Genomic DNA, 12,777 nt, shown 5'->3' on the forward strand with positions numbered 1-12,777 from the left:
TTTGGAAAGCACTAGTCAAGACTATGTGAAAACATGTCCTGAGTTTCAGTCTTTTCTAGGAAATGTAAGATCTATGAAATTCTAACATACTTATGAATGTCTGACACATTCATGAAATTGTTTAGCTCAAACAAACAACTCTGATGACAGAGTTGTCCTTCGACTAGGATTCACTTGTGTATTACTAGACTCACCACAAGGGTACTTGTTAACTGTGGTGTTTTCTGTAGTTTTTAGATTTTAGGAAGGAAAAATCTATTATCAGATCTTCAGGCTAATCTCTCTAAGACAGGACAAACGATGTAACATTCTAATCTTGAAAATAAGTAAAGAGAAGTCTGTGAAAAGAAGATAAAACTAAAAACCTATACTACTAAGAATGCCAACATAATGTTCTATTTTTCTGTTTTATGAGCATCATAGATAATGCTATTCTAGAAAAACAAAGGACATATATTAACATGAAACACAACCTATATAAGCTTACCAAAGGAACTAAGCAATAAAGCAAGTCAATATTAGTTCATTTATTAGGATACATATCTTAGTGTTCATGAAATTAAGTTATTAATAGTGTTCCATAAAATTAAGTTATCAAGTGGTATAGAAGACTGACCTTAAAGGAAGAAATATAAGAGTTAATTTCAGATAGGAAGGGCAGCAGAAAGAAGCAGAAATTGCTCTCCTGTTCATACAAGAAAGTACAAATCCCACTCATGGAGGATTACAAAGAATGCTAATTTCCCTAGAATGCCAACTTCATGCAGGGTGGGTGTGGGAGACACTGATAAATGTGGAGAGGATATGGTCCCATCATTGCCTAAGCAGTTTTCTCTGAGAAAGGTGCCAACACTGGAAGCTCACAGACTGTCTCCCTCAGGCTACTTCATTCTTCAAGAGGGACTGAGGAAGTAGCTCCATAGTAGAGGCTTATCTATCTAGCCTCTACTATTGGGTTCCTTCCCTCGCCCTTCCCTCAACCCCCAGATAGAAAAACACACAGACAGACAGACAGACAGACACACACACACACACACACACACACACACACACACACACACACACACACACACACAGTTTGAGACAAATCTATACATAAAGCAAGTTTGATGCAATAAAATGCCCAGCAGATGATGTGTGGGTGAAGAAAGTGTGGAAGTGAGAGTTTAGCAGCTCTGAAATGAGGAAGAGAAAGTAAAACACTTCAGCACATGCTTAAGGCAAATCAAGAATAGAATAATTCAATGATACATAATTTGCAAAAATTTTAACAAGCACCATTGTAATATATGAATAAAAAGATGTGAAAATATACAAATCATTTCTGTGTTGCTGTCAACTGGAAAACAGTCACTTTTTTATTTTTCTACTATGCAGACAAACACCTTAAAGACAGATTATGATCCCTGCTCATTACCATACCAGGTGCCCTATAAAGATCAGGGACTTACTGCTGAATGTTCAGTTTGATATTTAACTCTATTATGAACATCTCCCATGTGGTTAAATATTTTTTCAAACCGCTTTTTTTTTTCCAGCAGAAAGAGGTTTGAACTCAGGAATCTGTACTTGCTAAGCACATGGTCTACCACCTGAGCTATGGCCCTAGCCTTTTTGCTTTAGTTTTTCAGATAGAGTCTTAAACTTTTGGTCTGTTGCCTGACCTCTGACTATAATCTTCCTACCTACAATTCCCAACTCCCAAAGCTGGGACTACATACATGCCCCACCATAACCTTTTCAAGTTTGTTGAAAAGGAGATCTCTGTAACTTTTTGCTAATCTTCATAAATATCTGGAACTATAGGGATATGTATTACCATGTCTGCTTCAAAGTTACCTAAATGGATAAATATTTTACCATATATATGCACAATAATTTTAAAAATGGCTCAATTATTATTTTTTTTTGCCAGTCCTGGGGCTTGAACCAGGACCTGGGCACTCCCTCAGCTCTTCAGCTCAAGGCTAGAGCTCTATCACTCCAGCCACAGTGCCTCTTCCGGCTTTTTCACTTATATAGTTCTGAGGAATCGAACCCAGGGCTTCATGCATGCAAGGCAAGTGCTCTACCACTGAGCCACCTTCCCAGCCCTCAATTATTATTTTTAAGAATATTTACAATAATACCCACGAAGATAACTGACACAGAATTGCTTACTGTATGCTAAGTAGACTTCCAAGTATTTCATTTAATGCAATTTACGTAACGCTTTGTAGGTATAGGAGATAGGTCTTACTGTCTTCATTTGACAAAGGATAAAAATCCAAGTATGGAGAAATCAATTTCCTAAGTTCGTTATTTATTTAAGTGGTAAATACTGTCTTGGAATTCCATGCTAGGTAACTAAGTTGAGCATCCTTACTCTTAACCCTTCTGCCTCACAGAGATAAGTTGCTCAGTGCTGAACATCAGCTTCATCTCTGTTTCCTTAGGATATAGTCAGAACAAAATCATTGGTGCCAAGGGAATGTATGAGCCAAACTGCCTTCCATCTAAAACACAATAACATACCCTCTGACCATCTGTGGGATCTGACACCACCTCACCCTTGCCAGAATTGTTACTAACTTTTTAAATCTAATTATAATAATCTGCATTTCCTTGATGCAATACAGTCAATATTTTGTCATGTCTTGGCTATCTAAAACTCCTGTTTTGTGAATTTTTCCAGTTAAAGTAGGCCAGGCGCTGGTGGCTCATGCCTATAATTCTAACTATTCAGGAGGCTAAGATCTGAGAATTGTGATTAAAGCCAGTTTGGCTAGGAAAAGTCAATGATACTCATCTCCAATCAAGCCCCAAAAGAGCTGGAAGTGGGCTGTGGTTCAAATGGTAGAATGCTAGCCTTGAGCAAAAAAGTTCAGGGGTAGTGCACAGGCCATGAGTTCAAAACCCAGGACTAGCATTGGAAAAAAAAAAAGGCAATCAATTTGAAATTATTTCAGAAGGCTCTGTGATTTAAAATACTAAAGTGTACTACTGACTATCTGTTCCAGTAGGATCTGGATATGGGCAATATCTCAAGGCAATCATCAGAACTAGAGACAAGGGCTCAGTTGAGACCATGGAACTGAGCAGGCCTCAGTTCCAATCACCTGAAATTGTGATTATAACATCCTGTACAGGCTACCCTGACCCAATGTCTAGAATTTGTATCTCTACTGTTGAAGGAGCACTCAATTCCTAGTATCAAGTTGGTAAATCTCATGTTTGCACAGTGAGAACAGAATCACAGAAGAGGGATGAACCTACACAGCTAGCTCATGGTTTATCCCTGATGGGATCTCAAGTGTTTTTAGCATCAACTAGTTACAAGATGTTTCTTTCATTTTGACATGTTCCACATATATATATATATATATATATATATATATATATATATAATGTATCTTGATCAGACTCGCCCCTTCCATCACTCTCCCTCCCCAACTAATCTCAACAAGCATCATTACTCCATTTTTTATACATACACAACATATTGACTTTCTCCCTACTCAATCTCCCCCTTCCCATAGACACACTAGACAGGATACTGTTTCATGTGTTGTCATTCAGTTTTTAAATGTTGCACACATACACAGATATGTATGCCAGTATATATGTATATACACATACACACATATGTATGCCTATATATGTATATACACATATGCCTGTATATATGTATATATACATACACATATGTATGCCTGTATATATGTATATACACACACAAGGGGGATGCTGGTACAGGGGGGCTTGAACCTCTAGCTTGTTTGGCTCTCTTGCTCATGGGTGGTACTCTACCACTGGGCCTATGCCTCCAGTCCAGCATTTTACCAGCTATTTTCCAGATGAAGCCTGTCTAAGCTTGCTTCAAACTGTGACCTTCTTGATCCTAGCCAAGGGGAGATATCTATATAGACAGCTGAATAACTAGCATTACAGGTGTGAGCTACTGGTGCCCCGCTCATACACTGTATTTAAATCAGATTGACATGACACCCTCAGTTACTCTCACTTTCCTATCCTCCCTATCCTTAGTGTTCAATATCTTTTAGTGAGTTTCACTTTGCTATATTCATAGATGGAACTGTATTTTGGCTTTGTTCACCCTCTATTACTCTCTCCACATCCACTCAAACTCCTTCAAAGAGTTATACATGTGTGCTATTTTTGTTGTGTGAGACATACCTGCTTAGTGATGGGAATATCTGGTTTGTCAGGAACTGCATCTACCAAATCCTTACTCATGGAGCCTTCCACTATGAGTTCATAGAATCTCAACTAAGGGAGTTCCTTAGAGGTGACACTAGCATTCAGTGTGGCTTGCAAACAAAAACTGGTGGAGTACAAAGTATTCAAGTAGAAGGAAGAGAGGCATGCTGTAATTCTAGCTACTCAGGAGGCTGAGATCTAACAATTGAGGTTTCAATCCAGCCTTGGCAGAAAAATCCAAGAGATTCTTATCTCCAATTAGCCAGCAAAAAGCCAAAAGTACAAGCATGGCTCCAGTGGCAGCACACCAGTTTTGAGAAAAAAAAAAAAAAAAAAGAAGAAAAAGCCAAGTGAGAACATAAGGCCTTGAATTCAAGCCTGGTATCAGTGAGCATGCATGCATGTATGCACACACAGAAACATAAAAGACCAAGAATAAGTACACATGTACAGGAAGAATCAATCAGCTTTAACAGAGGTTGTGGTCCAAAGATGAGGCAGATGGCAGGTGTGGTAAGTGGTGACACCTTGAACCTTTTTCAGACCTCTAAAATGTCCATGAAATGGAAGGAGGAGGTCAGCTAACAATCACTGTGGTCAAGCCACAGCAGGGAAGGGACAGGGACAGGAGCTGCGTCTCTCAGAACCCAAGAGAGCAGAAAAAGATGCATGTAGGACACCAGCAACAGCCTAGAAGACTAGAAGCAGGGAGTCTAGAAGGAGGCTGGCTGAAATCTAGGTGAAAGCATGGTGTGGAGTGTCTTCCTAAACCTCTGAGGAGCCAGACAAAGGCAGTGCAAGTGGATGACTGAAATAGGGAAGTAAAAAAGGACTAGGCTCTGGGCTCACATTTCCCTGTAGATGCATACAATGTCAGAGAACATCCTCAGTTGCCTGAGAGCATCGGCTACCTGGGGGTAGGGAAGCAAGGGGCTGGTAGGAAAGGATGAGAGGCAGTTTTTTATGGTATCCCCATTTATACCTTTTAAGCAATGGGGAAATACTGCCTATTCTAAAAAGTACACATTAGAGAACAATAAAGGTGATCAGAAGGAGAAGCTTCTATGTGACAGCCTGCCCACTTCTCTTCTAATTCCCTTTATGTCTAAAGTTGTACTTTTTAATTCAGATTATTTTTAAGTCAAAGATTCCCAGAGTACACCAATGACTAGATGTCAAGAATGATCAGGCTCTCTGTTGACATAGGTAAACATACCAAACTTAATTTGGTGTCACATAGTGGTAAACAACTATTTACCTGGCAAAACTGAACCAATCTAATTACTATAGTTGTTAAAGCAGCAGAACAAAGCGTACCTGGCCAAGTAACTCTGAAGCTAAATATTTTGAACACTATGGCAAATAAAAGAGAATCAGAGCTGCTATCTGATTTCTTAAAACAAGAACAAGAGCCAGAAAACAATGGCTCACACCTATAATCCTAGCTACTCGGGAGACAGAAATTTGGAAGATCACAGTTTGAGGTCAGTCTGAGCAAAATGTTAGCAAGACCCCATCTCAACAAATAAGGTTGGTATGATGGTCCATGCCTATAATACTAGCTAGGTAGGAGGACTGCACCTCTCTTACCTAGGCCAGCCCAGGCAAAAAGCATGAGACATTGTCTGAAAAAACAACAAAGCAAAAATGTACTCATTACCTACTCATATAACTATAACCCCTTCTCTACAGTATTTTTACAATAAAAGGGGGGGGGAGGTGGCCAGAGGTATAGTTCAAGAGATAGAGTGCTTGCCTAGCAAGTCTGAAGCCCTGAATTTAAACCTCAATACCACCAAAAACAAGAACAAAAAAAAAAAATAAAAACAAAGATGAATCATAGGACTTATTGATGTGAAGGTCAACAGGGCAATTGAGTGTGGTGAGCAGAAAACTAGTTTAGATTAACCCTTTTACTAAAAGCAACTATTTAAGAATTATACAGAAGCTCCTGTTTAGCCTGATAAAGCCGCTAGCACAGGTACTACAGAAACAAGTGACTTAAGTTGAATATCTTTATCAACTTCCAGCTAGCAAGTGAGCAGAAAATTAACAGTTTTAAAAAAATCAACCCTTGTACAGATAATCAATGATAACTAAAAAATATGAAAACAAAACAATGGAATTTAGTTTTCAAAATCGCATGTCTGTTCAGCTATACACATAGCAGCTTCTAATGTACTTGTTCAAAACTTGCTTAACATAACTAATGAGAGATGTTCAGTAAAATCATAGATCAATTCTGTAATGTTTCCATTTATTTGATTTTATGTTTTCTAGTCTCCTGTTCTACAAAGGATGAGTCATCTTCAAATAGTATAATTCAGTAAAATGAAGAAGATCAGATAAATACCAGAACTAAGAAAAGTAAGGTAAAATAGAAACTAAAGAACAAGGAAAAAGTAAGATCACTGATATTAGGTTATGGAGTTGTCTTTGTTTTTAACATGGTTATTATAACTGAGTTGCAAGTTTGACTCTTCATTTCCTACTTTCCAAAATAGAAAGGGAAATGGGTGGGAGGGGAAAGAGAGAATGCTGAAAGGGGTAACATTGGTCAAGACACATTGTATTCATAAGCTGCTTTCTTGAATGACCAAAAACATTACCACGTAAAAAAAGAAATGTAATCCGTTATATAGCTGCCAGATTGCATGATGGGGGAAAATAGACATTTATAAATTGTTCTTAAGAAGTATGTGTTTTCAATGGAATTCTATGCCTCCATCAGAAAGAATGACATTGCCCCATTTGTTAGGAAATGGAAAAACTTGGAAAAAATTATATTAAGTGAAGTAAGCCAGGCCCAAAGAAACATAGGTCCCATGGTTTCCCTTAGTTGTAATATCTAGTATATGTATGAGTCAAGCGGAAAAGATCAGATAATGTGATGTCAGGAAAATGAACGCTTAGATATGTATTTTAATGTTTTTTTCTTTCATGCATGTGTTTCTAACACATTTATAAGATTATCTCTTTGTTGCTTTGTATGTCCCTTCCCCCACAGTATAACCCCTGCTTTCACTATATTTGATGTCAGTATAACTTGTGGAGGAGATGGGGAAAAACCAGTTGTTTAAGGATACAGGTAGACCTGTTGCAACAATGAGAAATACAAGTTGTCAGGTCCAAAACGAGCTTTACAATGTCGGGGGGGGGGGCCAGAAGGGGGGGAAGGAGAAGGATTGGGATTGGGGGGGAGGGGGGAGGCTGGGAAGGGATGTGAAGGGTAAACAAAGGAGGAGGCTGCAATGCTTGGTAAGAAATGTACACATTATCCTGCCCATGTAATTGTAACTCCTCTGTACAGTATGTTCACAAATAAAATTAAATTAAATTAAAAAAAAAGAAGTATGTGTTTTACTCCTTGGCATCTGGAATGAAACAGATTTTCTGGCATGGACTCAAACCAGAGTTATATGTACAAAGGAACATGGTCTGAATTGCATGTGAAAAGATGCTATATTAACAGAATCCTCCAATGTAAAAAACAATGTGTGCAAAGTTAAGATAGCCAGGTGGGTGTTCCTGTAATCCCAGCTACTCAGATGGCTGAGATCTGAAGATCAAGGTTTGAAGTCAGCCAGGGCAGGGAAGTGTGTGAGGTTTATCTCCAATTGACTGGGGGAAAAAGCCAGTAGAAGAGGTGTGGTTCAAGTGGTAGATCACAGCTTTGAGCGGAGAAGCTGAGTAAGAAGCTCTGCTGTGTTCAGAGTAGCAGCATAAGGCATGACTGTGGTTTAGCTATCCTCTGTTAGAAGATCAAAGTTACTCCTGATCAAAGTTACAGACAATGCACAGGCATAAAGGATTTTTTCACCTGATCAGGGGGAACCAGTATACCACAACTATTCTTCAACCATAAGGGTACTTCTGTGTAGTTTTTCCACAACCCATAGCAATTTTGATTGCAGGATATGTAAACTGAAAGGATCCTGTTCAGAGAAAACTTTTTGCTGAAATTTTAAAAGGACAAAAATGAGATTTAGCAAAGATAGGAGACCGGTTTCTAAAATAAACACTTGAGGAAAATGCAGAGACGGCATAGAGAAATTCAGGGGTAAGACATGGTGCTTTAGGAGGTGGGGCTGACGGTAAGTTACGAAGATCTCGTTAGCACAGTGCATTTGTGTGCTGGACTCTCAAGAAAAGAAAAAAGATACTGCCTCTTCCATTGGGTACTTAGAAAAGAGTCTTGTTTGACTGTGATTCCAAAGCCCAAAGTTACAACACATTGTTAAATACTCAAGTTATATTTGTTAAACAAACAGTTTTTATAAGTAACAAAGTAAAAAATGCATTATAACCACAGGAGACTGTTCTTTTTTAAATTAAATCAATTATCTGCTCAGTACCCTATATTACAAATAAAGATTTGCAAAATGTCATTTTTTGTCATATGGCAGAACTGGCTTTGTTTTAACAAAGCATAGCAAATTAGATTTTCTCTACTAAGTACCTTCCTGGGGATCCCCTAGTCTTACTAGTTTTAACATAAAAGTATTATTTCCTCTCTTGTTTGGAAGAATCTAACAAGGTTAGAGAAGCAATATTAGTAAACTCTGATTTATCATACTGTGTGAAAATAAGTTTTGGGGGGTAAACATGTAGTGAAGATACTAAGATGTACTAAAATGACAAAGAGAAAATAAAATGAGACCACTCTCGGATAATTGTGTTAGGCAGAGACTGAAAAGAATTTAATGGTAACCCATAAAATTTATGAGCTAGGAAAACACAAACAAAATCAACACAGGAAATAGCACAGTGCAAGGACAAAACAAATAAACTGTGCTAGATATCCTTGCTATTTTTTTTGGTGTTTTTCAAAATAACATTTTAAAGCAGAGAGGCAATGGATCTTCCAAACACTTCATTTCACAATCAGCCTGGCTGTCAAACCTGTTAACTGATAACACTTATAATACTGATGAAAACAGCTAAAATTTTACATCTAGGATTAGAGATGTGGCTCAGTGGTAAAGAATTTGTCATGCACCATGGGTCCAATCCTCAAATAAAAAATGTACCACTATCTTATGTACGTCTACCTCTTTAGGAATCCCAGAGACTTCTAAATGTCTTATTTTCCGTTTACCTTCAATAAAGTGCGTTACAATTATATCAAACCACAACTCATTCTGAAACAAATTAATATCCTACTTATTAACTAAATTACGGTTCCCTCTGAATAACTTATGGGTTTTCTTTAAAATGTAAATTATATATTTTTTGGTTTTTCTTAGCCTAGGCTCATTTATTAATTTGTTCATTCTACAAATACCTTTCCATATCGGAGATGCTAAGAACATAATGGTAAACAACACAGACAATTGTGTTAGGTAAATTTGGAGGTAATAATCTTGTATGGCCAATTCCAGACATACATTCTTTACGTAACTAACATGTCCCCATGTACTGTTTAAATTGGGTTTGAGGGTTGTAACTGAAACAAGCTTTATTAGTGAGTCAGGAAATTTGGGGACATGAACCTAAGAGTGAGGAAGTGCTTCCTCTATTTAATAATGCATCACAGGCTAGCATGTGGTCCTAAAAATGTCCGATTTCAAATAACCTCGTAAGCCTATATACATAAAGAAGTGATTCCTTAAATCCAGATACATTTTGCTTGTCCCAGAACAAAAATATAGTGATTCCAAATTTTTTGATGAAGCTCAAAACACAGTTCTTTCATTCAACATCATATGTAAGAAGCATCTATTAGAGACCAGATAGGGGATTACAGGATAGAGGAGAGAGAAAAAGCAAACAAACAAAAAACTTAGATTCCCTCCTCTTGGTGAGAATTTATATTTGATTCCGTTTGTCAAATTTCTACACCTAAATATTTGGATATAAAATTGGAGCTTCCAATGACCCATTTTCCTAAAGTCTAAAAACGGGACTCCTTCATATAAATTAAAAATATAATAACAAAACGATAGCCTGGGAAGACATTATTTTGCTGCAAGCTCTAATATATGATTTTTACATCTAAGAGCGGAGGCCAATGGCTCGTGCCTGTAAGCCTAGCTACTCAGAAGACTGAGGTCTGAGAATCAAGGTTTGAAGCCAGCCGTGGCAGGAAAATCGATTAGATGCTCATCTCCAATTAACCATCAAAAAGCTGGAAATGAAACTCTGGCTCAAGTGGCAGAGTGCTAGCCTTGAGAGGAAAAGCTAAAGTACACCTCTCAGGCCCGGAATTCAAGCCCTGGTGCAAGCACCATTAAAAAAAAAAAAAAAAAAAAAAAAAGAGGGGTGGGGTACAGAGTAGGGTGGAGGGAAGCCAAGAGAGAAAGGAGGGAGGGAGAAAGGGAGGAGAGAAAGAACAGGAATTTTGCATCAAGAGAAGGAAAACAGTCGCCACCCATTTCTATGTATTTGCGTGCATAACACTGAATTCTTCAATTAGAGTCTTGTATGACTGCGATTCCAAAGCTATTTCTCAGATACAAGCCGTGACCGGGAGTTGGAAGTTGGGCTGAGCACAAGGCTGCCTCTGCCGGCAGAGCCGCTGCTTCCTGGCAGCCGAATCTCAACTCTGACACCTGTATCAAACTTGTCACTCATTAAACCCATCCCTTCGCGATAAGCAGGAGGCTTATCCTAAATCCGCAGCGCAGGAATACCCTGACCTCATCCACCTCCAGAAGAAGAAGAAAGAAAAAAAAAAAATCAAACAGCTGGCTTTTGCTGAGGACCTTCCCTAAACCGCCCCAGAGGGTGGACGGTGAGGGTCCATTTTATCACCCAACCAGCTGTGAAATTGACCAATAAACCCACCACCACTTCCACAAAGCCCTCTCCCACAACCCCTGGCTCGCCTACGTGTTTTGGCTAAAAAGACAGGAAGAAGACATCTGCCGATCCACTTTTGTTGTTGTTGTGGTTGTTTAATGCAATGACATTTTTCTACCTGTGCTACAGACAAATCCAACGGTCTTCTCCTCTCTCCCACCCCCACCTACTCTCCTCCCCCCCCCCGCCCCCGCCCGCGCCCCACGGATCCCCAGGGTCCAGCTCTCGCGCGCCCCCGTCCCCACCTCAAGAGCTCCAGAAGAGGGATTCAGGTTAATCAAGGGGCTGCACCCAGCGCCATTTGCACACCTCAGGGCACTCCACCCAGCCCTGGCTGGAGGCAAGTTTGGCGCGTCCTGGCCCTTACCCCCAGCCTCTCCCCAGCCGCAGCATCCGCTGCCCGGGGCCGCCCGGGCCCGGCCCCGCCTCACCCACCTACCTACAGGGCGGGGGCGCCAGCTCTGCGGGTCCCGGAGGAGGGGGTCGCGCGCGCGCATCCCCGAGAGCGGGGGCCTGTGCCGCGGGGCGTACGGGAGCGCATCCTCCGGGGTGGGCGGAAGGACGGGAGGACCGCGCGCTGACGCGAGCCAGAGAAAGAGGAGGAGGAGGAGGAGGAAGGCACACCGGGCGCGTGCCCGCGGAGCCGCAGTTCTGCGCCGGTGGGAGCCGCGGCTGCCGGGAGCCGCCGGGCCTTTCCCACGCGCGCGCGCGGCGCCTCACCGTCCCTGCGGCCGCGCCCGCGTTCACAGCCTCGGCCGCGACCAGCTCCGGGCCCGCGCCGGGGACGGGGAGGTGCGGGCGGCGCGACGCGGGGCCGACGCCCACTCCTAGCTCCGCCCGTCCCGCGGTACGCTGTGCGCCCCTCCGCGGTGGCGAGCGCCGGGCAGCCTGGCCACTGGGCTTGGTGGCTCGCCCTGCGGCTGCGGCTGCGACATCTTCCCTTCCTCTGCGACCTCCGCCCGGGAGGAAGGACGACCCAGGCCACCCCTCCGGGTGGCGACAGCGTCCGCTGCTCCAGCCCGGACCCAGCGGCTCCGCCCGCGAGAGCTGCGCGCGCGGCCTCCGCAGGCCTAGGCCCGTGGTGACGCCGGCCGAGCGCGGACGCGGTGCCGGCCCGCGGGCCGACACTGGAACCTGAATGGGGTCTGCTTACCTCGCCCGAGGCTCCATCCCCTGCAGCTAGCCAGCTTCGGGCCCTAAGCTTGGAGGGATGTCAGGCTTCAGAGCACTGTTGGGGGCAGAGTGGCTGCTGGAGCCTTAAAAGTCCTCTGACTTTTTCCTTCCAGCTCAGAGACCTTGGGCCACAATCAGTCAATCCTCCTGTCTTTTCCAGAGTTGCATTTAGCCCAGAGACCCACCATCTCCTCCCCTCTTCCGTCCTGGGCACAGCATCGTCGTGGATGCTGCCAGATTGCAACCTTTACAGCAATAGCAATGTAGCAGTTGGGCCTTCCAGCTAGCTCTTGGCAGAGATCCGAGAGAACCTGGTGGAAGGGTTTGCATCAGCATCAGGGCCTTGCCTCTGAACATCCCGTCCGCATTGGATGCTGTTCCCTCTACAATCCCGTGACTGCCCTGCAAGATGACTAACAGGATCTGGCCCTGCCTTTCACCCCTTCACCCTGACACACCGAAGAAAAAAAGCTCAAGGAAGACCCTGCGGCTGGTCTGATAACACTGGTGTGCCAGAGGCCATCCACACAGACCTAGTAGATTGCTGCCTGCCCTGGGTAACTGATGCATGTCTAGTTGCCCCAGCCTTTCAGGAGGGTGGAG

General features: G+C 42.2%; 1 protein-coding gene across 5 annotated transcripts in view; it reads right to left on the bottom strand.

Annotated features, from left to right (window-relative positions):
* Ncoa7 (nuclear receptor coactivator 7) overlaps window positions 1-12,576 on the bottom strand; it is a 123,030-nt gene extending 110,454 nt beyond the window's left edge. For 2 of the 5 annotated variants that reach the window (XM_070010792.1, XM_070010787.1), the window contains exon 1: window positions 11,441-11,786. The gene's annotated coding sequence lies outside the window, so the exon portion shown is untranslated. Of the gene's footprint in view, window positions 1-11,246; window positions 11,333-11,440; window positions 11,788-12,154 lie in introns of those variants that run through there. The other 3 variants (XM_070010788.1, XM_070010790.1, XM_070010789.1) reach the window with 3 other exon arrangements.
* Window positions 12,577-12,777: the final 201 nt, after the last annotated feature.

Source organism: Dipodomys merriami, unplaced genomic scaffold (assembly GCF_024711535.1).
Source record: "Dipodomys merriami isolate MVZ:Mamm:240054 unplaced genomic scaffold, mDipMer1.0.p SCAF_8, whole genome shotgun sequence".
In the NCBI taxonomy this organism is placed as follows: domain Eukaryota; kingdom Metazoa; phylum Chordata; class Mammalia; order Rodentia; family Heteromyidae; genus Dipodomys; species Dipodomys merriami.